The 26,739-nt window shown below is 46.5% G+C and overlaps 1 protein-coding gene across 1 annotated transcript in view; it reads left to right on the top strand.

Moving 5' to 3' along the window:
• Positions 1-5,071: 5,071 nt before the first annotated feature.
• Positions 5,072-26,739, top strand: part of PTP4A3 (protein tyrosine phosphatase 4A3) — a 99,719-nt gene continuing 78,051 nt past the window's right edge. The window contains exons 1-2 of the mRNA XM_060277567.1: positions 5,072-5,225; positions 19,587-19,709. The gene's annotated coding sequence lies outside the window, so the exon portion shown is untranslated. The remainder of the gene's footprint in view (positions 5,226-19,586; positions 19,710-26,739) is intronic.

Raw genomic sequence — 26,739 nt, forward strand, 5'->3', positions numbered from 1 at the left:
TCAAAACCAAATCAGAACAGCAGAAAGAAAGGGGAGGGGAAACTAAGTCAATACAGTATCAGCAAACAGGTTACATTGGACACTAGGCTATTTCTCTTATCTATTTTTGATGGTGCTGATGGATCTTACTTCTCAACAATCAATTTTATATCTATTGGTTGCTGCTCACCTAGTGATCATGCGTTCAATCTCACTGTCATTCTCATCAAACCAGTCCTGGTGTTTCTTGGTTTGGTATCCAATGGAAAGCGTCATGCTGGTGGTCAACAAAAGAGGTTTAAAGACTGTCTCAAGACAAATCTAAAGAAAATGTAGTATAGACACTGACAACTGGGAAACACCGGCCTGCGAGCGCTCCAATTGAAGAACAGCCTTTACCAAAGGTGCCATGGGCTTTGAAGACACTTGAACTCAGGATGCAAGGGAGAAACGTGCTAAGAGGACGGAACACTTGGCAAATCCACACCATGATCAACTCCCGCCCGGATACCAATGTCCCCACTGTGGAAGGACGTGTGGATGTAGAATTGGCCTCCACAGACACTTACGGACTCATTGTTAAAACCGTGTTTATGGAAGACAATCTTACTCGGCTACGAGTGATCACCAAAGAGAGATGATAATAATAATAATAATAATAATAATAATAATAATAATAATAATAATAATAATAATTTATTATTTATACCCCGCCCATCTGGCTGGGTTTCCCCAGCCACTCTGGGCGGCTTCCAACAGAAAAATAAAACACAATAATCTATTAAACATTAAAAGCCTCCCCGAACAGGGTTGCCTTCAGATGTCTTCTAAAAGTCTGGTAGTTGTTTTCCTCTTTGACATCTGATGGGAGGGCGTTCCACAGGGCAGGCGCCACCACCGAGAAGGCCCTCTGCCTAGTTCCCTGCAACTTGGCTTCTCGCAACGAGGGAACCGCCAGAAGGCCCTCGGTGCTGGACCTCAGTGTCCGGGCAGAATGATGGAGATGGAGACGCTCCTTCAGGTATACTGGACCGAGGCCATTTAGGGCTTTAAAGGTAAGTACCAACACTTACCTCAAAGCTCTCAAAGGGTGGAAGGACCAGTGTGTTCTGGTGAGTTCCCCCTGAAAAAAACCCTGGGAAGGACACATCTTGCTATTAAATAGATCTATGGTTTTAAAAAGTCATCACCATTGCCATTTTTTTTTGGGGGGGGGGGACCTGACTCATAAAATACATATCGCCCGGGGTGATATGGACCCCTCCAACTTTGCTTCTGATTGGGGAAACTTTGTTATTTACATCACCAAACAATCTCAAGCATATTTGCATTGAATATGAGTTTATTTGGCAACCTGCATGATTATTTGATGTTTGGTGCACCTTGCATTGCACTTTGGAATATATTTTATGCCACTCTTTCTTTTTTAAGCTTCTAATGATGATTATTTTATATTGCAATTTTATTCCTCCTGCCCTTATGACTGTCTCTCCCCTCCCCGTTACTTTCAGTGCCTTGCTTGTTTGTTTGTGAATAAAAATAAATAATAATGGTCATAATAAACAGCAGCAGAAACTGTCAGGAATACATCTGGGTAACAAGCACATTTTTTCACTTCCTGTGGGAATCGTCCCACATGAGCAGCCACCTAATCTCTGCCAGAAGATCATTCCACAAGGCAGGTGCCAGCACCGAGTAGGTCCTGCTCTGCACCACGAACAGGTGAACATCTAGGAGGTGCAACTGCAAATCAACCCATTTCTAGTTCAGATTTTTCTCCCCTAGTTGCACCTCGTATTGCTGCATCATCACCCCAGTGAAGTTCTGTTGCAAAACTGCCTATATAGGATCTCGAAGATTTGTCCTTCTGCAAGTTGCTGCCTGTCAGTGTAGACAAGGCTGAGCCAGTGGGGACTAATGTACTAACGTTTTCTATGTACAACAAAAACATCTCATTCGAGTCCCTGTCCAGATTCATAGAATCATAGAGTTGGAAGAGACCACAAGGGCTATCCAGTCCAACCCCCTGCCAAGCAGGAAACACCATCAAAGCATTCTTGACATATGCCTGTCAAGCCTCTGCTTAAAGACCTCCAAAGAAGGAGACTCCACCACACTCCTTGGCAGCAAATTCCACTGCTGAACAGCTCTTACTGTCAATTCAAGCAGTGGCACCGTCTAGCTGCCTGTTGTCTGCCTCGGGTGCAAAAATGAGTGAACTTCAACAATGCAAGGAGAGCCAGGATGAAATTAGATCATCCAGCGGCAGCTGGCTGGGTAATCAGGACTCCACACTCACATCTTCCCTTGGTTGCATGTACGGAAGTACTGGGGAATAAAATTGCAATATAAAATAAAGACACAACCGAAGTACTGGGGAATAAAGTTACACTATGAGGAGGTTTGCTGTTTCGGCTGGGTTATTGTTTTGTTTGTTATAATTAGCGCTTTTTTCCTTTAAAAAATGTTTAGGCGTACTCTCATTTTGACTCACGAAAATCACCATTTTATAGTTCAAATCGGGAAGAATAAATACAGTAAATGGACAAAAGTACAAAGCGTCCCAAAATGTTTAGGGGTGTGTGTACCCTAGCATCCCTCCAGAAAAAAAGCACTGGTTATAATCCATTTTTTAGTTTCCAGACTGTAAACAGCTCTGTGATCCTGGGCGGTCTATAAATTTAACACATAAAATAAATACAGTGGTACCTTGGTTCTTCAATGGCTTGGCTCCTGAACGCCACAAACCCAGAAGTGAGTGTTCCGGTTTGCAGTCGGACGCGGCTTCCGATTGAGCGCAGGAAGCTCCTGCAGCCAATCGTAAGCCGTGCCTTTTGTTTTTGAACCTTTTGGGGACTAAGTTCGAGAACCAAGGTACCACTTTAAATAAATAAAGCCTGAATAGGATTGGCACAAAAGCCTCTTGCGAAAGTAATCACACACTAATTCCAACAGTTAAGCCCACCTTCCCAAGTACACCAGCATGATCACCATTAAAACAAGTTAATAGAAACCATCAAGCAACAGGAGAGAAAAGGAAGGACAGCATTCCTGGGGGTAGAGGAAAGTCTTGAACTGGCTCCAGGAAAAAATTGTAACTGGCTCCAGAAAAGAAAAGAAAAAAACCTTGGGTAAGTGTTCCATAGCCCGGGAGCCACCACAGAAAAGGCCCTCTCTCTTTTAGCCCTGCCAGAGGGGGATCTTGGAGGAGATTCTCCGATGCCAAACTAAGCATCCAGATGAGGTCACAGGGGAAGAGATGTTCTGCATCTTTGAACCGAGCCCGGAAACATTTCGGAAAGCCAGCACAGCCAGTTCAGAATCAGTGCCACAAAATCCAAAGATAAAAGTCTGTGCGGCAAACCAAATCTCTCGTGAACAGTCCTGCAGACTGCCTTGTAAATCGGAACGGAGTTAAGTGGCGAGGTGGCCTCTTCTCATTTCTTATGACTTTATTAGGGCTCTTTGTTCCAGGCTTTAGATACCCGGCATGATTTATAGGCAGACGGACAGGCTAAGACAAGGACCCTCCGCCCTGGAGCGGCAAGCTTTGGCAGCTTTTAAATCACCCCTCCCTCCACAGTAGTGACCCCCCTCCAATTGGAGACGATTCACTTAGCATCGGAAATGCACGCTCAAGCATAACTTAGGAAATTATAAGGCTTTCCCCCTTTTCCTTTCCTTTTTAGCTGCTGTTTGACCTGCCAAGGCTTGGTTCCGGTGCTGACCCAACATAACGGCACCAGAATCCTAGAAGCCTCATGCTACCCCAGAACCACCATCACCACCAACCCCAGGATACTTGCAAACATATCATTCTCCTCCTCCTCCATCACCCCAGTCCTTGGGACAACATGGTTTGGGGCAGAAGGCAGGTGACTCCTAACCTCAGGGTCCTCAGTCTTAAGCCACGTGCAAAAAGTTCTGTGCGAGAGAGGAGAAAAAAATAGAATTAAGGAAAAATGGCCTGTGAATATATGCTCACCCTATTCAAATCTGTTAACTGGCAATAGCTAACATGGTGACTCCCCCTCCTGCTTCTTTTTAAACAGCAATATGACAGGCAGAAGTCCAAAAGGTTCAGAGAGACACCTCCATCAACTGTGTCTTCAGTACTTGAGCAAAATGTGTTTGTGTCTACCTACATTAAAAAAAAAAAGATCAAGGGCTTTCCCACTTCCTTTTTAACAGCAATATGCCAGGCAGAAAGCCCAACAGGTTAAAAGAGACGCCTCCAAAACTGTGTCTTCTTTTTGTATATACATTTTATTTTATTTTTCTGTTTCGCAACTTAAAAGACACATTTTACATCCTTAAGATATCAATGACTTCCTTTCTTCTCTTTCCATGGTTCATTTTATATATCATAAATCTTACAAAAACTATACCATACAGTATTCCATTACTGCATCCATCAAGTTTACACTGTTGAATTTATCTATATTGTTCTAAAATACTAATTCAATTAATATGTATTTTATTTCATGAAGTTTATAATGCGAATGTTTTATTCATAATTTTGTTCTGAAGCTTCTGAATTTGTCATGCCTAATAAAGGTTATTGATTTGATTTGATTTGTTGAATTTATCCTAATGGTGCCAGAGTTTCCTATATAGTCAATAAACGTTTTCCAATCTTCTTTAAACTTATGTTCTTCTGTGTTTTCAGTACTTGAAAAGTGTGTGTTTGTTTCCGGGGTTTTCTCACTTCCTTTTTACAGCAATATGCCAGGCAGAAGTCCAACAGGTTAAAACCGCCTCCATCCACTGCGACTTCAATGCTTTAGGAGTGAGAGAGTGAATGAGTATGCAATTTTTGTGTGGTTTTGCATGTGTGTGTGTGTGTGGGGGGGGAAATTGGCCTGACCTGTTGGATTTCTGCCTGCAGGCGCGAGAGGCTCCCTCTCCCTCCTTTCCCACAGTTTCCCCTCCCCTCGTCTTACTTCTGATTGGCTCCTCCGCCTCCCTCCCCTTGCCAGTCCCTTCGCGGAAAAGGAGGGCGGGCGGGCGCGCGCTGATTGGCTCCGGCTGGCTCTCTGTTTCTCCCTCCCACGCCGCACACCCGCCCCTGTGCGGCCGGCCGCGCGCTGCCGTGGAACGCTGAGCCCGGCGCGCGCACGCGCGCACGCCGCCCTTTCTCTCTCTCACTCTCTCTCTTTTTCCCCGGGTCTGGCATGCGGGAGCCGCGAGGCTGCGTTGCTGTTGCTGGGGCGGCCGGCTGGCTTGCAAGGCAGCGGGCAAATCAGGTCAGTGGAAGCTGGGCTGTGTGCATCAGTGGGGGGGGGGTCTCCCCGCCTTTATCCTCCCCCTTCGCTTGCAAATAAGAGTCGCACCGCGTTTTACGGCATTGCAGTGCCTATGTGTTTTGCAATCTATTGTAATAAGTCCATGCAGCTGCATTGCATCGTCTGTGCGTTTGCTGCAACACGCGCGCATTGCTGTTTTTGCGCCTTGTGTGTCTCCTTCCGCCCGGCAACGGCATTGTGTGCGCTGCAAAGGCAAGGGCGCCTCGCGCGCACGTTGAAGAAGAGAGGCTCCGTCTGCAGTTGCAATGCATGCCCCTTGTCTGCGTTGCATTTCGCTGCGCGCGCACGTGCCGCCGCCGCCGGCGTCAGGTCCCCAGCCAGGTCGGGTTGCAAGAACCTCAAAACGCATGCATCGTTGCAAGAAGGGAAGGCGCCGCCACGGAAGAGGGTGCGTCGCGAAAGCGTTGGGCGGGGCTGCAAAACGGCAAGCGAGAGAGAGAGAGAGAAGAGATTTTGCAAAATTAAAAAAAATGGCTCGTACGTGTTTCTGACGTGCAGGAGAGGAGTGGCGGGGTGAGGGAGGGCGCGCGCCTGTGCCATTCGGTGGACTCAAGAAACGGGGGGGGGCGGGGGTGGAAGCAGGCGATCCTGCAGATAATTCCCCCCCCCGGCCTCCGCCTTCACTCTCGCCCCCTGGCTTTCCAGAGTGCACAAGCGGGTGAGGTGAAGGTTGAAAGAGGATCGCTGCTGTGGGGAGAAAGGGTGGCTGTGGCCCATGCAACCCACAGACAGTTTGCATGCTAGTTCTTTGTGACCAAGCGCACCTTTTCCTTCATCCTGGATTGCACCAGCCTTGCGCCACCTGTATGATTCTCCATAAATGCAAAGGACCTGATTTTGGGGTTGGGGACGGGGGATTTTCTGGAGGGCAGAAAGCTGCTCTTCATTTTAAGTGCTGCCTCCTTTACGAACCCGTAGCGCATGGAATGTGGGTTGTGGGCATCCATGTGGCAACGGGTTGGCGTGAGATGCACCCAACTGGCCTGTGGGGTTCCTCTTTGCTCTTCCAGGCCTGCTGCCTGCAGGATGCATTATGTTGCTGCGCATGGATAGGGAAGGCCCAGTTCAGTTCATACTGAACACCACAGAGACGGACGTTTTCCATGTCCTCCATGCGCTGATCGAGCTGTCTGGCTCAGTCTTGAGGTTTGCAGCCAATAGGGGAAACTTTAGTTTAAGAGCATAAGGAGAGCTCTGCTGGACCAGGCCAGCATCCTGTTCTCACAGTGGCCAAGCAGATGCCCCAGTGAGAAACCAGCAAGCAGGATTTGAGCCCAATAGTAGTGGAAACCTGTGGTTTCCAGCAACTGGCATTTGGGAGCATTACTAACTGGCATAGCCACCGTGGCTTTTAGCCACCCACTGCCCTCTCTCCGTGAATGGGTATTATAATATTATTATTAATTTCACTTCTATACCGCTTTACATTTCAAGGGAAAATCCAGAATAAAACAAATTCTAGCGTCAAAGGAAAATATTTCAGATCCTTCTCTAAGTGAGGGTGGTGGCCACCCTTCCTCGTGTGAGTTCTATAGTTTTAACCATGGGTATGCAACTTAAGGCCCGTGGGCTGGATCCGGCTCAATCGCCTTCTCAATCTGGCCCGCGGACGGTCTGGGAATCAGCGTGTTTTTACATGAGTAGAATGTGCCCTTTTATTTAAAATGCACCTCTGGGTTACTTGTGGGGCATAGGAATTGTGTTTTTTTCCCTTTCCAAAATATAGTCCAGCCCCCCTCAAGGTCTGAGGGACAGTGGACTGGCCCCCTGCTGAAAAAGTTTGCTGAACCCTGGCTGTGTGCCATGTGAATAATTAGTAATAGAGTAATTTCATTTCTATGCTGCTTTATATTATAAAGGGAAAAAAGTGCAAAAAAATCCCTTGTGTGTGTGACTGGCAGGGGTCCAATGGCGACCATGTGGAGATCTCTGGGTGGCTGGTTGGCAACTGACATTTCCACCTGGCTGCCACCTCCATCTTTCATAAGCAGGTCAGCAAAAGAGCTTGAAGACGAGGGCTAGCTGCCTGAGAAACAGTTTCTATCCAAATGCAATTTTGGTTTTAAATGCAGTGTAAGGTAGTCTCTATGGGAGGATATTGTATTTAATTATGGGGTATCAGAGTCTGGGGGGGGGCTAATCAGGATGGGATAGCAGGCTTGCTGGTTTTTGAATGTCTGATGTAGAGTTTTTTCAATTTCGTTCGTTCTGTATGGGACAATGACAATAAAGGTTATCTATTACTGTATCTACTCATTGCATTTAAATGCCGCCTTTTCCTCCAAGGACTACATGGTTCACACCCACCCACCCCTATAATGACCGACTCCAGAGTCACCCAGTGAGGTTCATGATGGAGTGGGGGGTTTGAACCCCGATCTCCCAGTTCGTAGTCCAACGCTCTAACCACTACACACACACACCCGGCTTCCTAGAAGACTTCTGCTATGGGGCAGCGCTATAAATCAAGTAGGCAAATAAATATGGTCGAAAGCCTAATGCCTCTTAAGAGAAGGGCTTGAAATATTCTCCTTGAAGCCTGAATTTATTTTATTCTGGATCGTTTTATTTGCTGGTTTAATGTGTGTGAACTGCTTTGAGGTTTTTTTCCTTTATAAAGTGAAATAGAAATGTAACGAATAATATTAATAAATCCCATTGGAGGGGGGGGGGGAGCCGCCTAGACTTTCTGTGGTGGTGACTATAGGTTTTAGGTGCCATTTGGCGATTATCTTATATGCCTGAGTTTCTAACACTGCCCCTTTTTCAGCTCCAGATTTGGAGCAGGAAATTTTCCAGGTTTTTAATTTTTCTGTGCAAGGTTTTCCATTTCATGAGTTCGTTAGTAGCAATGAGTGGGTGCCCGCTGCTACTGCAATATCTGGCAAGCTTGGCCACTGCAAAGTTTTTTAGCTTTGTTTACTTGTTGTTGTTGTTTAGTCGTTTAGTCGTGTCCGACTCTTCGTGACCCCATGGACCATAGCACGCCAGGCACTCCTGTCTTGCACTGCCTCCCGTAGTTTGGTCAAACTCATGTTCGTAGCTTCGAGAACACTGTCCAACCATCTCATCCTCTGTCATCCCCTTCTCCTTGTGCCCTCCATCTTTCCCAGCATCAAGGTCTTTTCCAAGGATTCTTCTCTTCTCATGAGGTGGCCAAAGTATTGGAGCCTCAGCTTCACGATCTGTCCTTCCAGGGAGCACTCAGGGCTGATTTCCTTAAGAATGGATAGGTTTGATCTTCTAGCAGTCCATGGGACTCTCAAGAGTCTCCTCCAGCACCATAATTCAAAAGCATCAATTCTTCGGCGATCAGCCTTCTTTATGGTCCAGCTCTCACTTCCATATATCACTACTGGGAAAACCATAGCTTTGTAAAACAAACACACCAAGTTGGATTACTCTAGGGCAGGGGCGGCCAACTTCCAAGAGACAGTGATCTACTCACAAGAGTTAAAAACTGGCAGTGATCTACCCCCTTTTGGGGGGTTCAGGTCAAAGTTGAGCTTTTTAAAGAAGGAAAGCCGTGTTTTGGGGGTTCACGTAAAAGTTGTTGAGCTTCTTTAGGAAGGAGGAAAGCAACATTGAGGTTTGTTTGTTTTTTAGGAAGGAAAGCCCTATTTTTGGTGGTTCAGGTCATTTTAGGGGTGCAGGGCAAAGGTGTTGAGTTTTTTTAGGGGAGCCAAAGTTTTTTAGCTTCTTTGGGGGGGGGGAGCCACTGATCTACCGGTGATCTACCACAGGCGTCCAGTGATCTACCGGTAGATCACGATCTACCTGTTGGACATGCCTGCTCTAGGGGATCAGAAAATTTCCCCATGCAAGCCTAGTTTGTATAGACAGTTTCCCCCCCCCCAAAAAGCCCACGTCACTGAAACTGGAGAAGGGGGTTCATTTGGATGCTGGGCGGGCAGAGGGAGATTCCTGCACAAGCATCGCAAGATAACAGTGAAAGCATTTTGGGTTGCACAGTTGACATGCTTTTAGTAAATGTGGCAAAAGGCTAGGAACTGTTAATGACTTCTGAGCCCTTAGCACACATTTCCTGCATCCTTTCAAACGTTCTTCACAGCCGGTCTAGAACAGAAGTACATAATAATAATAATAATAATAATAATAATAATAATAATAATTTATTTATACCCCACCCATCTGGCTGCTTTTCCTCAGCCACTCTGGGCTGCTCCCAACAGAATATTAAAAAACATGATCAAACATTAAACACTTCCCTAAACAGGGCTGCCTTCAGATGTCTTCTAAAAGTCAGGTAGTGGTTTACTTCCTTGACATCCGATGGGAGCAGGGAGCATGTCGTCCTGCGGATGTTATTGAACGCCATCTCCCATCAGGCCTAGCCAGGGATGCTGGTATTTTGAGCCCTGCAGCACAGAATCCTAGAGTTGGAAGGTATCCCCAAAGGTCATCTAGTCCAACCCCCTGCAATGCAGGAATCTCCGCTAAAACAGCCATGACAGATGACCATCCAACCTCTACTTAAAAATCCACACCGTGATCAACTCCCACCCAGAAACCAATGTCCCCACTGTGGAAGGACGTGTGGATCCAGAATTGGCCTCCACAGTCACTTACGGACCCATTGTTAAAATTGTGTTTATGGAAGACAATCTTACTCGGCTATGAGGGATCGCCAAAGAAAGAAAAAGAAGAAGAAAAACATCCAAGGGAGGAGAGTCCACCACCTCTCATGGGAGACTGTTCCACTGTCAAACAGCTCCTACTGTCAGAAAGTTTCCCCTGCATGTTAAGTTGGAATCTCCTGCCTTGTAACTTGAAGCCATGGGTTTGAGTCCAGCCCTCTGTAGAGCAGGAGAAAACAAGCATGCCACTTTTTCCATGGGACAACCCTTGCACTATTTGAAGATGGCTATCCTATCTCCTCTCAGTCTCCTCTTTTCCAGGCTAAACATACCCAGCTCCCTCAACCGTTCCTCATCAGGCTTCGTTTCCTAAGGGGCTTGTGTGTATGTGTGTGCCTTATTATACCATTAGTTCAAGGGCTCTCGAGGATTTCTGTTAGAGGAGATGCTGAGGATCGAACCTTTGACCTGCTTGCAGGGCAGATAAGCCTACCATTGAGCTATGGCCCTTCTTAGCACCTGGAGGTTCCTAATGCTTGGTCTTGAACAGTGTTTCCCAAAGTTGGGTCTCCAGCTGTTTTCAGGACTACAACTCCCATAATCCCTAGCTAGCAGGACAAGTGGTCTGGGATGATGGGGACTGTAGTCCAAAAAAAACCCACAGCTGAAGACCCAGGTTTGGGAAACACTGGTTAGGAAGGTTCACGTTTCTTAAAGTGAAAGGTGAGAACCCTTCCAGTTTCTCCGACATTTTGGTGAAATCATGTTACCCGCTTAAGCCCTAGGTGCAGAATCTGGCATGCGGACCTCCAAACCCTTTGGGTGCTTTTTCTTTCCTTAAAAAGCATTGCCGTCGAAGGTCTTCGCGTGTAATTCACCCTACGCTGTCTGCAGACGGCGTTAAGCGCCAATTGGGCACCGTGGGAGACCTAGAAGTGGGTGTCTGCGCATCAAAAAGAATGGCTGTGAGTCAGGGGGCTGGCTTTGAACTCCTTGGCAGCTGTAGCCTCTATGTGTCCGACGCCTTGCTCTTAAATCCCAGGGTTAAGGAGAGAAAAGGCATTTCTGGGAGTTGGCTTTGCAGCTGTGGCGTCTGTATCGCAAATGTCTCCTGGAAAAGCAAGCCTGGGAATAAGCAGGGATGATAGGAGCTCAGCTCACACAGAAGAGGGAAGAGATGCGGCAGGACAACCACCTGATGGAGATAATAGAATCACAGAGTTGTAGAGTCGGAACGGATCTCCAGAGTCATCTAGTCCAACCCTCTGCAATGCAGGAATCCTGCCCCAAAGCCTTTCCCTGGGTGGGCTCGAACCACCAGCCTTCTGGTTAACAGTCAGAGATTCTCTTGACACATTAATTATAATTATAATTATAATTTTTATTTATACCTGCCCTTCCCGGTTTAAAAACCGGGCTCAGGGTGGCTAACAGCAAATATACAACATTGATTAAAATGTGACTTAAAAACAGCATAAAATGCAACAAAAAATGCAGCATCAATATCAATAAAATTCAAAAATTCAGGGGTCATGGGGGGGGAACCCCAGTCAGTAGACATCAAACGATCACCAGGGCTAACTGGCCAAGTTGGTTCTACTAGGGCCAGCAAGGAGACCAGGGAAGAATTTAAATGTGGGGTCCCAGAAAGGGAAAGTAATAGTACCACTGTATTCCGCTCAGATCAGACCTCACCTGGAGTACTGTGTCCAGTTCTGGGCACCACAGTTCATGAAGGATACTGACAAGCTGGAACGTGCCAGAAGAGGGCAACCAAAATGGTCAAAGGCCTGGAAATGATGCCTTATGAGGAATGGCTTAGGGAGCTGGGTATGTTTAGCCTGGAGAAGAGAAGGTTAAGGGGTGATATGATACCGGTAGCCATGTTCAAATATATAAAAGGATGGCATATAGAGGAGGGAGAAAGGATGTTTTCTGCTGCTCCAGAGAAGCGGACATAGAGCAATGGATTCCAACTACAAGAAAGAAGATTCCGCCTAAACATTAGGAAGAACTTCCTGACAGTAAGAGCTGTTTGGCAGTGGAATTTGCTGCCAAAGAGTGTGGTGGAGGTCTTTAAGCAGAGGCTTGACAGGCATATGTCAAGAATGCTTTGGTGGTGTTTCCTGCTTGGCAGGGGGTTGGACTGGACGGCCCTTGTGGTCTCTTCCAACTCTATGCTTCTATGAAAGGGAAAGGGAATAGAGGATCAGGCTAATTCACATTGTGCCACCTGTGGGATGCTCCAGCTCTGGGTTTTCTGCATCAGCCAGGGGCTTGCATTACAAACTCGCTCCCTCCCATCTCTGGTTTTGTTGAGCCATGGGAGCTGTGGGTTTGTTTGATGCTCAGGGGCGCAAACGGCACCTGCATCCGCAAATGATACTACATTTCCGTGAGAGCGCATGTCGATTGGAACCTCGGTTCCCATGCAAGATGTGCTGAGCGTTCAGTGATGCTTCATCGCCCTCTCTTTAGCTTACCTGCATGTTGTTCCGCATTTCATCTCCCAAGACCTGCAAAATCAGCAAATAAATTTGCCAGGTGACTGGCTCCACCGCATCCAGAGCCATCACATCACTAATCCGTGATGTGATGCCCTCATGGTTCGCATGTTCACTCCAGCGCCGAAGATTGGTATACATCTGATGTTTAGAAAACAGCTCTGTTAATTTGTCAAATGTTCGCATCTCACCGTAAAGTGCGATTTGGGCCCTGTATGTTTATAAAAGCAGGTATACCCTTCCCACGGGTAGACATTGCCAAATGAGTTTGGATCCTGCATTATTTGTTCCCTATTTAAAGTTGCTGAGGCCATATATCTTAATGTGCACCTATCCTGTCCGGTGCTTGTCCCCTAATGGGGTGTAACTTGCTGACACCATTTAACCAAGGCATGTCCGAAGTCTGGCCCGGGGGCCTAATCCTGCCCGCTGGTCAGTTTAATCCTGCCCCTGTGGCAGTTTATTTCAAGGGTGAAATCCAAAAGGTCAGCAACTTCAATCCCCCCCCAAAGGTCAACAACTGCGGGAGATTCCCCCCCCCCCAAAAGCTCAACACTTAAATACTTCAATTCTAAAATGAGCTCAACAACTTTCAAATATCTTGTGTTGATTTTTGCTGAGCTGCTTGGCTAAACTGGAAAGCTTGATTAACAACAACAACAACAAATTTATTTATACCCCGCCCATCTGGCTGGGTTTCCCCAGCCACTCTGGGTGGCTTCCAACAAAATATTAAAATACAATAGTCTATTAAACTTTAGAAACCTCCCTAAACAGGGCTGCCTTCAGATGTCTTCTAAAAATCTGGTAGTAGTTGTTCTCTTCGACATCTGGTGGGAGGGCGTTCCACAGGGCAGGTGCCACTACCGAGAAGGCCCTCTGCCTAGTTCCCTGCAACTTGGCTTCTCGCAGCAAGGGAACTGCCAGAAGCCCCATGGCGCTAGATCTCAATGTCCGGGCGGAACGATGGGGGTGGAGACACTCCAACAGGGATACTGGACTGAGGCCGTTTAGGGCTGGAAAGGTCAGCACCAACACTTTGAATTGTGCTCAGAAACGTACTGGGAGCCAATGTAGGCCTTTCATGACCTGTGTTACGCGGTCTCAGCGGCCGCTCCCAGTCACATTGTGGCTTTGCTTGCTTTCCCTTATGGCACAATTCTTAAATCTCAACCCCTTGCAATGCAGGACTGTGCAGCTGCCCCATACGGGGATCAAACCTGCAACCTTGGCATTATCAGCACCAGGCTTTCTATGTCCCTGACTCAGTCGTCCTCTCCCACACCTGATTATCTGCTCCATAGCCATGCTTCTACCTCTGTTAGAAACCTTTGATGTAGTCACAATTTCATTCCTACCTTTGGGAAGCTCATTTCCGAACCTTGCAGGGTCCTCTCCAGCCTGTCGATTACTAATTTCTGCTGTTGCTGGAAGAACGACGGCTTCTCCCGGGGTGCGGGGAGAATGGATACTTCATTCTCTCCAAAATTGATGTCATCATTGGATGTAATCAGACAGAACATTTGAAGCCACTTTCTCCCTCCGCTCGTTCCATCCCGCGCTGCCAGCAAGCTCTCCCTCATAATAACCTGAAGCTAATTCTCCTCACTCTTGCCGTAGAGCTGGAGTGGAATGCATTATTTGCAAAGATGACACTCATTTGAGCAAATTTCCTATTTGGGTTTTTGCGTATTTCCTATTTGGGTTTCTTATTTCGTTTCCCCCATCACGACCTCTTCCCCATGGCCCTCCTTTTTTAGTGCTGTTTTTCAAATTTGTTTGAAGTTGATGATGAATTTTCCCGTAGCAAAATGGAAGCCAGTCATAGGAGGTAGAGGATAGCAAATGCTGGACAGAGAAACAAGTTTCCTGTATCTGTACTCGGACATTAAAACTCCCCATTGATTTATTTTTTAAGACTCCAAATTGCTTTTTTTCTCCCCATGTAAGCATAACAGTTTTGCAATCTCCCAGCTCGTTTGTAGTTCTGCAAGTCTGCCCACTACGCTTGCCAAAGAGTCTGCTGTCCTTCGTTTCTCTCGCTTCTCCAATATATAATTCTAAAATTGCATTGGGTGGGAGGGGATATTGGATTTATTTTCACCCTCTGTTCATGTCCACCACTAGCTTCAATTTAGTGTCTTGCTGTCTAAATTGTCCTCTTTTCTTTGTTTCCAGGTGTCTTTGTAATTGCGGGTAGAGGGGAGCAGAATTCATTGTACCGTCCTGCATGCCGTGCATAAGTTTTACAAACCTGTTGCCTCTTCCTCTCCTCTCCTCTAAACTAAAAACACCCCGTGCTCTGCAGCCTGTTCTCGTTGCAGAGCCACTGCACTCAATCGAGGTGCAGGGATGTCTTTATGCTGTTTGCAACGTCACTTTCTAATTGCAAGCTTGGCGTCCTTGTTGCGCAGTGGGGAGGAAAGCTTGGGAAACCTGGGAGGCTCGGTTAATGAGCTGAACTGATTAGTAGTAGCAGCTTATAGCAGGGGAGGACCACTTTGGCCCGGCACTCGAGAACACAGCTCCCACTTTTATCAGGCCTTGAAGAGACAGCTGCAGACTTTTGCGCAGGGCAACAGATGCTGGTTTCAGGAGGTGCTTTCTCCCTCTTTTTGTCTGGAGATACGAATGATGCTTTTGATGCCTTTCTACTTGACGAGAGCCCCCACTGAAAACAGTCAGACTTACTGCGGACTTATAGCAGGCGTAGGAGGGCAGATGTTCTTGTGGCGCAAGCTTTTTCGAAAGTCAGGCGTGGTATTTTGCAGCCCTCTTCCGGAGAACGGAGCAGGCTGGCTTAGTTTTGGAAACTCCTGCATAATAATAATAATATAATTTATTTTTATATCCTGTCCATCTGGCTGGGTTTCCCATGTAAATGCAAGGTGGGAAAAGATGGGCGCATCGCAAGCTTGTGGAGTTCACCAATGCGCAATTTCTCTTCGCCCTAGCAGATCTCCAGCTTAGAGAAACCTTCCATGCTAGCTGCGGCAATGCGATCCACCATTAGTTTTCCTGCGCAGCCAGGCATCTGGTCCCTACAAAAATAAAGGCTTCTGTGTGTGACATGTAAAGAGTAAAAATGCCCCCCCCCAACTAAGAGCACATGTCAGGATTAATCCATCTCTGAGATTCCATACTACCCATTCCGCATTTGTAAGCGCTGTATTGTTTCCACTTTGGAACTCCCTGCCTATTGAGATCAAGCAGGCCCCTTTCCTGTACTCTTTTCAGCGCCTGCTAGAAACATTCAGATTTTTTAGACAAGCCCACCCAGATGCTTAGAAAGTTCAGGTAATTTTAAGATTCAGGTAGGTAGACGTGTTGGTCTGACACAGTCGAAATAAGTGAAGTGTGTGTGTGTGTGTGTGTGTGTGTGTGTGTGTGTGCACACGAAAGCTTATACCCAGAAGAAACTTAGTTGGTTTCTAAGGTGCTACTAGTCAATTTTTTTTAAAAAAAATTATTCAGGTAATTTTAATCTGTTTTAGCACCTTAACTGTGATGGTTGTGGATTTTTCTTGATTTTCTCATTTCATCTTTTTTTAAAAAAACTGCTTTGAGGTTTTATTTACAATCAGGTGGTATGTACATTTTATTGAATGAATGAATGAAGTTACTTTATTATGGTCACAGACCAGCATAAGCAAAACTTCTAAATAAATAGCACATTTTATTAAATATGTAATTGCATCTTTCATTGAATGTTGGACACGCCTGTTCACCTTGGCTTTTGATGCTGAAGGTGTACTTTTAGGACTCGCTGCATTTTTATAATGTAGAGTTGTTTTAAGCAGTTTTTAATATGACCTTTTAATATTGATGTGTCTTAATTCTTGTAGCTCGCCCTGGGACCTTAGGGTGAAGCGCGGGTAATAAATTGTAATTATTATTATTTGTGCCTATGTTCTCATTTTGTTTTCAATTTCTCTTTTATAGAGGTGCATTTTCGCTTTGCAAAATAAATGTTTAAAAAAGGGCTCTTTGAATCTCTCTGCAGTCCAAAGGCTTCGAAGAGGCCAAATGTTTGAATACATGGTTTGTTCCCCAGTAACTTTCCTCAGCCCCCTGCCCTAGTCTTAGAGAGACCTGACCTCTTGAATCGCAAGGGAAGAAAACACTTGACTAGACGGCAATATTTTTGGGTTACTGCGGGAACTCTCCTGTGATGCTGAGCTGCAAAGTCCTGAAAACGTTCCCAGGAAGTGACCTGGCCAGAGATTGCATAAATTTATTTCGTAGCTGCAATTCTTAAGAAAATGATTTGTTTTTTTAAAAACCACAACCTTATTTGTCATCTCTTTGCAAGCTACTTTGATTTAAATCACCAAAGGACCCCCTCTCCGCAACAGAAACTGGAGATTACATTTTCCTTCCCATTATATATTAGTACGGTGGTTCTCAAAGGGTGTGGCAGGAGAGGATGGCAAGTTTGATGGGAAGATTCAAGGACATTCAAAGAAACATTTAGACGTTTCTGTGTAGTATATTACAGGCAACTCCCCGTTTATGTGCGGGTTACGTCCCGAGGCACGCACGTTTACGGGAAATCACATACGTTTTGAAATGCCATTCGGAAAGCCTGCAAACACCCTCTAAGCCTCTGGAAACCCTCGAAAAACCCTTCAAAAAACCAGCAGCACAGGCCTCAATGGTCAGTACAAGGACCCCCGGGATTGCACTTGCAAAGGCTTGTGGGATCACTAGGCGCTGTTTTCACACATTTTTTGACGTTTCTGGCCTATTTTGGGGGCTTTTGCAATTTTTAAAGTCACTTTCGGGTTCAGCGTTCGTGCGTGGCTGCGCATAAATTGGTCTTTGCTCATATTTTTTATTTATTTTCAGAATATGAATAAGCATCTTTTCAAAATGAGAGCAAAGAGCGTCAAGTGATACTGAGGGCAATCCGAGTTGTGATCCAGATTCGCTGTTCAAAAGGAGCGCTAGAGATGACTCTTTTATAATTATATTTTGGAAATGGTTCATGTTCTTAAGTAGCTGCATTTTTTGTACTTTCTGGGTGTCCCATGGTAGTATTATAAAGTCGCTGCGTTCTATGTTATAAATCAAGCATTGCTAAGAGTTGCTGCTTTTCTGTTTTCAAGTGCATTTCTTATCAATAAAAAAAAAATGGTGTGGTGCAAGCAAATTTTTATTCCGAAAATGTGGTCCTGAGAATAAAGTTTGAGAACCACTGTATTAGCATATGCTTAAGTCCCACTGGCTTAATTGATAGAAGTTAGTTGAAAATAAAGTTAACCTCCACTGCTTTCAAAGAGAGTTAGTCATATCAGGCTGTATTGGGGGGCCAGTGTTTCTCTATGAGACACAGTATGGCCATAATTCAACGGGACGTTAGGGCTATTTAAATACCACTGATTCCTGTGAGCGATTAAAGCAAACTCCTGTTTCTCTCCCTCTGAAGTCATTGCAAGTTTAAAATGACTTTACTTGTGTCTTAAAGCAATCATGATGTTCGGTTGACAGGAATAAATGCTTATAACTTGATGCAACAACGCAAGACCTATTTTGTCCCCTTTCTTTCACAAAGAAGCAAACCAAGTTCACTAAACTGATCTAGGGGTCGATCCACACCATTGCTGAGTTAGCTCAGCCATAGTTTAGTGTGGTGTCCGAACGGGTAAACCGTGGCTTGCAATCAGGCAGCAAACCTAGAATGAGAAACCAACAGTGTTAGAAACTCAGATATATAAGCAAAGTGGCTCCATAAACCAAGGTTGCACTCTCGAAAACGAAATGTCTAGTTGCTATTTTTGGGTCATCACATCGCTCTAAAGTCTTATTTTTCAAGTGAAAAATGAGGGGGCACTGATTCTGATGAACGTGGCTCTGCTAGGGATTGCAATCTGTGTTTCTTGCTTGTAACTAGCCTCTTCCTGTTGGGCTATATTGCTGTAGGTTGTTTTGCAAGTATTGCCTCACCTGACTCGACAGCTTTCACCATAGCATCCCGTAAGGTGAGATCATGGGCTCCCGCAGAACAGAAACCTGTTGGGGATGATTCTCACTCGACTGCTTAAACGTAGGGACAAGAGTGTTCCCATATCAAAATAGAATGTAACATGCAAAACCTTGTGTGCTCTGAACAGTTTTCCTGTGTTTAGAAACCTTGCCGTGAAGCAGAGCCCCTGAGTCTTCTTACTTAACTGCAGGAAATGCATGTGTGTCATCTGCAACCCGTAGCAATTTTTGAGTGTCTCCATGTTGTTGTCTGTCATAGAATCTCAGGCTGTATTCATGCCCATCTTTAAAAAGTCAAGTGTGTGTCTCTTTCTCAGCAGCCATCCATGTACATTCTGCTCTCCCTGCAAATCCGTATTTTAACTTGGGATTGTGCTAAATGCATTTGCCTCGCAGCTTCGTAAAGAATCTTTGTGGCAAAAAAGAAAAAGAGCAGGGTGGTTTTAAATATATGTTTTGGGACACCAGGATTTCTGCAGTGTTAATTCTGCTAACCTTGGCTGCCTCGTGCAGCAGGAGGCAATATCTAGTGCACTATCTACTTTGGTCTGTAACTGGCAGTGATGTGCTTGAGAACAGCAAGATCAGAAAAAGTGAGCCAAGTTAGGTGGTTAGGGCAGAGGTGGATTTTAAAGATAATCCTAAAGATCCATCCTAGCAGATATTATTATTATTATTTATTATTATTATTATTATTATTATTATTATTATTATTATTATTATTATACCCCGCCCATCTGGCTGGGTTTCCCCATCTACTCTTGGCAGCTTACAGCATATCTAAAAACATAATAAAAAGGTAAAGGGGCCCCTGACCATCAGGTCCAGTCGTGTCCAACTCTGGGGTTGCGGCGCTCATCTCGCTCTATAGGCCGAGGGAGCCAGCGTTTGTCCGCAGACAGCTTCCAGGTCATGTGGCCAGCATGACAAAGCTGCTTCTGGCGAACCAGAGCAGCGCACGGAAACGCCGTTTACCTTCCCGCCGGAGCGGTCCCTATTTATCTACTTGCACTTTGATGTGCTTTCCAACTGCTAGGTGGGCAGGAGCTGGGACCGAGCAACGGGAGCTCACCCCGTTGCAGGGATTGAACCGCTGACCTGATCAGCAAGCCCTAGACTGTGTGGTTTAACCCACAGCGCCACCTGGGTCCCCAAAAACATAATAACAACAATAATAATACAAATCATTGTTCCTGTTGTCAATATCTTTACAGGCGTGGGGCTTGGATGGTGACCTGGGAAACTGCTGAGCATGGAATTTGTTGGAGGGAGATGAATTTCCTGCTCCCGGCATTTGAGTCTGTTGGGAGCTTTCTCGGATGCGTGTGCTGATTTAGGTAAGTAACTTTTATTTTTATTACTTATGTTTTTATTATTAAAACAACATGGTTGTGGTCCACGCTGCCTCTGGAGCACACCTGACGCCGTTCCTATGCGCAGGCCCCGTGTTGACGGAGTTTTGACTTCTGCGCATCTTTCCTTCGCTTGTCGTTTTGGGTCCAGCCCACGGTCAGCATTCTGGGCAACGGTTCAAGGGCATTTCCTGTCTTGACTCTGCGCCGTTAGAGAAGGAGAAAGAGTTTTGAAACGCGGTTCCCTGTGTGTTGGTCTTCAGAGGTATTTTTACCAACCTGAAGGTGCGTCATGTTCCTAAGGGCCAAAAGCAGGGGGCCCTGCGCCCAAATGTGGCCCTCTGGGCTTCTGTGCCTGGCCCTCCTTTGGCTTCACATCCTCCTTGAGTTTTTCTACCTGGCTGGAAGGTGTTCTTGAGCTCTGGTCATGCATTCCTCCCCCCCATATGAAGAATAGAGGTGTTTGAGTTTGTTGAAACAACCCCAGTGAAAAATGATTTTTAAAATCACATTTGTTGCTGTGCTGAATTTTGCCTCTGAGATCTGGCCCCTGGAAGGTTACCCAGGTGTGGGTGTGTGGCCCTTGATCTTAAAGTCTTCCCCACGACAGGTTTGCACTCATCCTTTGTGACCCTTTTCTATTCCTCCCTTACCCTTTCCTGGCTCCCTCTGTGTCAGGATTCCAGCTTGTATGCAGATCAGGGTAGAGATCACTCTTTTACTGACATGCCTCCGTGGTTGTGGTTGTCTGTGGAAAGTAGCCTACTTAGGGAAAAAACTTCAATTCATTGTCCCACACACTTTTGCCCTCTGGCCCTGGCCATGGCATGTGGCCCTCCGATGGTTTTCAATAAGGGAATGTGGCCCCCGTGGCAAAGAAGGTTCCCCACACATCCAAAATACCCAAGAGTGCTTCCATGTTGTTACATTGCTCGCCTAAGGCGAGCGGAATATTCTCCGGGTTATCAGTCAGGAAGCGCGACGTGATTTCCCCCCCCTGCACAACAAATGGCTTGCTATTTGGTTCCTAGGGGATATTAGCCGTACCTTAACTTTCGTGGGCCTGCCTTGTTAGTTTTCTAAAGAGCGTCAGAGTTGGAGCAAGGAAGATGACTTTGGTGGGTACTAGTGGTAATTGCATTGTGAGGTGGATACACCAGTGCTGGGCCTTCGACAAGCCATTGGGAAGAACTTCATGACAGTAAGAGCTGTTCGACAGTGGAATTTGCTGCCAGGGAGTGTGGTGGAGTCTCCTTCTTTGGAGGTCTTTAAGCAGAGGCTTGACAGGCATATGTCAGGAATGCTTTGATGGTGTTTCCTGCTTGGCAGGGGGTTGGACTGGATGGCCCTTGTGGTCTCTTCCAACTCTGTGATTCTATGATTCTAAGCCAAAATTATTTGGTCAAGTGCTTTTTAAAAGCATTAAGTTCATTGGATCAACACACAAGATTATTGAATCTGCAATAGCCTGGGCGCTTGAACTGATTTGATTTTTGTAACTAGCTTAATTGTGAAAAACAGAATTCAACAGTTGCCAGGAACTGGAAATATAACTTAGCAACATTAGACAAAGTTCTGTTTTAAAAAATGGAATTGGAACAGGGATAGAAGTGGCAACTACTGAAGGAGTCCATTTTTGACGATGGGTCAAGCGAAGTACTGAGTAGGGCAATGCAATTCGAAAATATGTGGCCTTTCTGCTGACAGTTGTGCCATGCCTAGGGCAAAGACAACCGTGCTGTCTTGAGAAACTTTGCCGATACAGTGTGCAAAAGGCAAAGTTGCTTAGCTCGGAACAGAAATAAACAAGACGGAGGGTGTGCCCATTTAGCATATCTGTTCCTGTATATTCAGTTACGGGTCCAATAAGGAAAGGATGCATTGAAAACTTAAGCATGTTTGTGTGTAATGCATCACACATGCTTAAGGGAACCCGCAATTCCTATGCGTCATATTGGGGTGCACGTAACTGAGAGCGGTGGAAGGATCCAGGCACACAAGGGACCACCCCCCTCGACTCAGCTGGCGATTTGAATTTCAAAGCAAGCTATTAAACCACATCAGAAATGCAGCTGCAACACCAAAGCAGGGAGAGCAGGCGGGGGGGGGGGAGGCACAGCATTAAATTGGAACGGCGCTGGGGAATAGCAGGGTTGGCAAAATGTGTCCCTTATGAGAGCTTAAATCTTAAATACTTCCACACGACCTCGACTGCTGGCAGATTACATCCCCTTTCCACTGGGGAGCTTTAAGAGACTGCGGGGAGGGGGTTGTATGTTCGTGGTGGGGAGGGTTGGGAGGGGTCTTACTCCCCTCCTCATCCCTCCCCAACTCTTGCTTTTCTTCCCTGCCTGTCCCCAGTTACACCCTTGTGCAAATTAATTGAAACAAACAATGTAGTTTATTGTACAAAACTCACATAGACAGTGGTACCTCGACAACCGAACGATTCGACTTCCGAAGTCGACAACCCCGAAGTCTTTTTGCTGCGTGTGCCCCACGCGCGTGTTCCATGCCTGCACAAAGCGGCGCGTGCGGTCGGCGCATGCGCAGAGGCACGGAATTGCGCTTCGCGCATGCGCAGAAGCCCCGCTTCGACAAGCTAAGGCTTCGACTTATGAAGACGGCCGCGGAACGGATCGTCTTCGTGAGTCGAGGTACCACTGTACGTACATTAGTAACGGATATGACCTCCGCTATTTTAAAGCAGCATTTACCAAAACGTCCTGGGAATCTACCAGTAGATTGCGATCGACCTGTTGGACATTCCTCCTGTAATCGACCTGTTGGACATTCCTGTTGGATCGACCTGTTAGATCGACCTGTTGGACATTCCTGCTGTAATAGGAGGACATTCCTATGCCTCCTATTAAGAGGCTCAAGCCAGTTTATCTCAGGGTCGTGGGTTCGAGTTCCACGCTGGACAAAAGATTCCTGCAATGAAGGGGGTTGGACTAGATCAGTGTTAGGAAATCAGATATATAAGTTAATCACCAAATGCCGCCTTAATCCTGGGTTACGGTCACAACATCAGAACGCCTAGGCGCCATCTCTCCCCCCCCCCCCCGGTGGAGTTAGTATTAGTATTAGTCATTTCATTTCTCTATACTGCTTTTACCTTTCAAAGGTAAAAAACTCAAAACAGCTTACAACACATTAAAACATCAGGCAGAACAATCCAGAATAAAAACAAATGCAAGCTTCAAGGGAAATATTTCAGATCCTTCCCTAAGGGATATTTGGCTTTCCCCATATTTATTTACCTCCTTAATTCACAGAGCTGTTCCAGATCAGAAGTGCTATAGAATGGCAAAGAAAGTAATGACAGAGCAGCAAATACAGGTACTTGATTGGCCAGGGAATTCCCCGGACGTACGGTAAATCCCATTGAGAATATGTGGGCTATATGCAAAAGTCACCTCTGTGCTGTAGACTGTATGACTGTGGAGAAGCTAATTCAGGCGCTGATTCAAGTGTGGTACAGGGATCCGAAAATCAACAGTGACTGTTTGAAACCTGTAGACTCCATGCCAAACTAAAAGTCAGATAGTTGTTTATTTCCTTGACATCTTTTGGGAGGGTGCCACCACTGAGAAGGCCGTTGGTGCTGGACCTCAGTGTCTGGGCTGAATGATGGGAGTGAAGACGCTCCTTCAGGTATATAGGACCGAGGCAATTTAGGGCTTTAAAGGTCATCACCAACACCTTGAATTGTGCTCGGAAACATACTGGGAGCCAATGTAGGTCTTTCGGGACCGGTGTTATATGGTATATAAGCAGGTTCTCTCTCCCCTCCCCAGTTTGTGATGCGCGCCCGGCCTTTTGAAACAGGCAGCGTTCAGCGTGCCAGCCAGCTCAGCCAAATAGTACCAGGCTTGATTAAATTCATTCCTCAGGGATCTGCAGCCACAGGGCTGGCTGCTCGCTTGCCAGACTCCGAGTTGCAGTTGGCAGGCCGGGGATCAAAGTGCCGATCTCTCTGTGGCTTGGTGGGGTGCGGTGCTGGGGGAAGTAGGAGAACCTCAAACAGGTTCTCGCCCTGCCGGGAAGCTGCCTAACTGGAGCCGCGCACCTGGTGCCAGGCGGGGAGGCTGTGTTGCGGTTGGCGGCGCAGGAGGCACGTTCTGTTTCCCACAGCTCCTCCTGCGAGAGGCAAACAAATGACCTTCCGATAAGGATCTTGCTAGACCGGTGTCCTCCCCTCCTGTTCTCGCACGCCTGCCGGCTCTCCCTCTCTCCCACTGCAGCTGGAAGAGCAGGGCTGTTCGTCTGCCAGGGATATGCGAACAGCTGCGTCTGACTCTTAGGGGAAGTCTTTTTCTCTTTCTCTCTCTCTCTCGTGCACTGGATCGAGGCATGCAGACTGCTCCAAATCTGCCGGTAAGTGATAAGGCTCGGGGAAGAGAAAGCAGGGCAGATCCAGGCAGCTGAACGCTGAAGATTCGAGGACAGGTAAAAAGAATATCCTCCTTCGCACAGCACATGGTTAATCTGTGAAACTCGCTGCCACAGGAAGGACCCACCCAACTGGGATGGCTTTAAAAGAGGATTGGACAGCTCCGTGGAGGAGAAGTCTTTATCGATGGCTACTACCGTGTTTCCCCTTTTTTAAGACGTAGTCAGAAAGTAAGACATGGCAGGGTTTTTTTAGAAGTAGGAGAAATAAGACGTACCCTGAAAGTAAGCCATAGTGCCGCCATTGTCCCCATCGCCAGCAAAGCAGCTACCGGTAGAGGCGTGGGGGGGGGGAGACGCCTCTTGCCGGAGTTCTGCCCCGCCTGCTCCTGACTCGCGGGGAGAACAAAAGGGAGAGGCGCGAAAAAAAAGACACCACTTCCTGTTTCTGCCGGGAGCAGCAAACCAGCGAGAGGCGCGGGAGAAAAAGGCGCCTCTTGCCGGAGTTCTGCAGCCTGCTTCTAGCGTGCAGGGAGCCAGAGAGCGAGAGGTGGGAAAAAAAAAAGACTCCTCTTGCCCGAGCCCTGCCGCCACCGGGACTCAGAGGAAACTTGCGGACAAAGACGACTGAAGGAGCGAGAAGCACTGTCTCGTGCAAGGAGATAAATACAGGAGATAAAAACTGTAAGGAACCCCTGTTGAGAACTTGGCGCTTTTGAAGCTTCTCTCCTTCTTTCCCTCCTCCCGTTTTTTTAAGGTAGCATTGCCCCAAGGATCGCTTTGCTCCTGCTCCTCCTTGCCCAGCTGATTTGTGGCTGAAGGAGGGGTGATTCTTTAAAAATCTGCCGAGGAAACGATCTTTATGGAGGACAGAGAAGTTTTCCCTCTCCCTCCTTGCGTTTATCAAGGCAGCTTTGCCTGAAGGCAGATTTCCTCCTGCTTATCCCTGCCCAGCCACTGGTGTTTGTGGCTGAAGGAGGGGTGATTCCTTAAAAATCTGCCGAGGAAACGATCCTTATGGAGGACAGGGAAGTTTTTTTCCCTCTCCCTCCTTGCGTTTATCAAGGCAGCTTTGCCTGAAGGCAGATTTCCTCCTGCTTATCCCTGCCCAGCCACTGGTGTTTGTGGCTGAAGGAGGGGTGATTCCTTAAAAATCTGCCGAGGAAACGATCCTTATGGAGGACAGGGAAGTTTTTTTCCCTCTCCCTCCTTGCGTTTATCAAGGCAGATTTCCTCCTGCTTATCCCTGCCCAGCCACTGGTGTTTGTGGCTGAAGGAGGGGTGATTCCTTAAAAATCTGCCGAGGAAACGATCCTTATGGAGGACAGGGAAGTTTTTTTCCCTCTCCCTCCTTGCGTTTATCAAGGCAGATTTCCTCCTGCTTATCCCTGCCCAGCCACTGGTGTTTGTGGCTGAAGGAGGGGTGATTCCTTAAAAATCTGCCGAGGAAACGATCCTTATGGAGGACAGGGAAGTTTTTTTCCCTCTCCCTCCTTGCGTTTATCAAGGCAGCTTTGCCTGAAGGCAGATTTCCTCCTGCTTATCCCTGCCCAGCCACTGGTGTTTGTGGCTGAAGGAGGGGTGATTCCTTAAAAATCTGCCGAGGAAACAGATCTTTATGGAGGAGGACAGGGAAGCTTCTCTCCTCCCCTCCCTCTTCCATTTATTTTAAAAAACAACCAAGGGCTTTTCCATATGACCTGTTTGTTGGCATTCAAACTCAAAGCTTTTAGTCTTTATCATCCAGACTTCATTGAGCAAGCATTCATTCCAACTTGCTTGTGGAGGGTGTTTGCAGGTTTTTCCATTGACAATTTGTTCATCCCACAGTTCTCAGTGGATTTCAAGTTTCCAAACAACACAAAGTTCCAATAAAAACAACAAAGTGGTTTTGTTGCACTAGGACAACTCAGCTCTTTAATCCACTTTAATTGTGCCAAACTTAAAATTGCAATATGCTCTTGAGTCCCCTGTCCTGAGGTGCCAAAATTTAATCTTTTTAGCCATTTCTGGACACCTAAAAGCAGCCATTTAACATTTTTCTCTATCCCCCCATAACCAGCCAGAAACAACCCCCAGACAATATGGCTGCAAAAAGAAGGAGCTATACAGTTGAGTACAAGAAAGGAATTGTGGAGGACTCCCAGGGCAAGAATCTTACAGCTTTCTGCAAGAAGAAGAATTTGGATATCCGAATGGTCCAAAAATGGCGGGCAGAATACGATAACCTCAGTCTACAGGTGGTCATAGGAAATGCTAAGAAGCGTAAGTGTGGTGCAGGTCGGCAACCTTCAGTTCCTGAGCTGGAAGACATGATCAGTGAGTGGATCGCTGAAAGGAGAGCAAAGGCTTTGGTTGTGCGCAGGGCTGATATTCAAGCATTTGCCCTAGCAATGGCATCACAATTTGAAGTATCCCCTGAATTCAAAGCATCACAACACTGGCTGGATGGCTTCCTTCAGCGATATGAACTGTCTCTCAGAAAATCAACAACACTGTTTAGGTTGGAAGATGCTGAAGTTGTTAAGCGAGCACTTGCATTCAAGTCCTTTGTTGATGGCATCGACTTTTCTAAATACCAACTTTGCAACATGATTGCTATGGATGAAACTGCAGTGTT

Source organism: Zootoca vivipara, chromosome 8, assembly GCF_963506605.1.
Source record: "Zootoca vivipara chromosome 8, rZooViv1.1, whole genome shotgun sequence".
In the NCBI taxonomy this organism is placed as follows: Eukaryota; Metazoa; Chordata; class Lepidosauria; order Squamata; family Lacertidae; genus Zootoca; species Zootoca vivipara.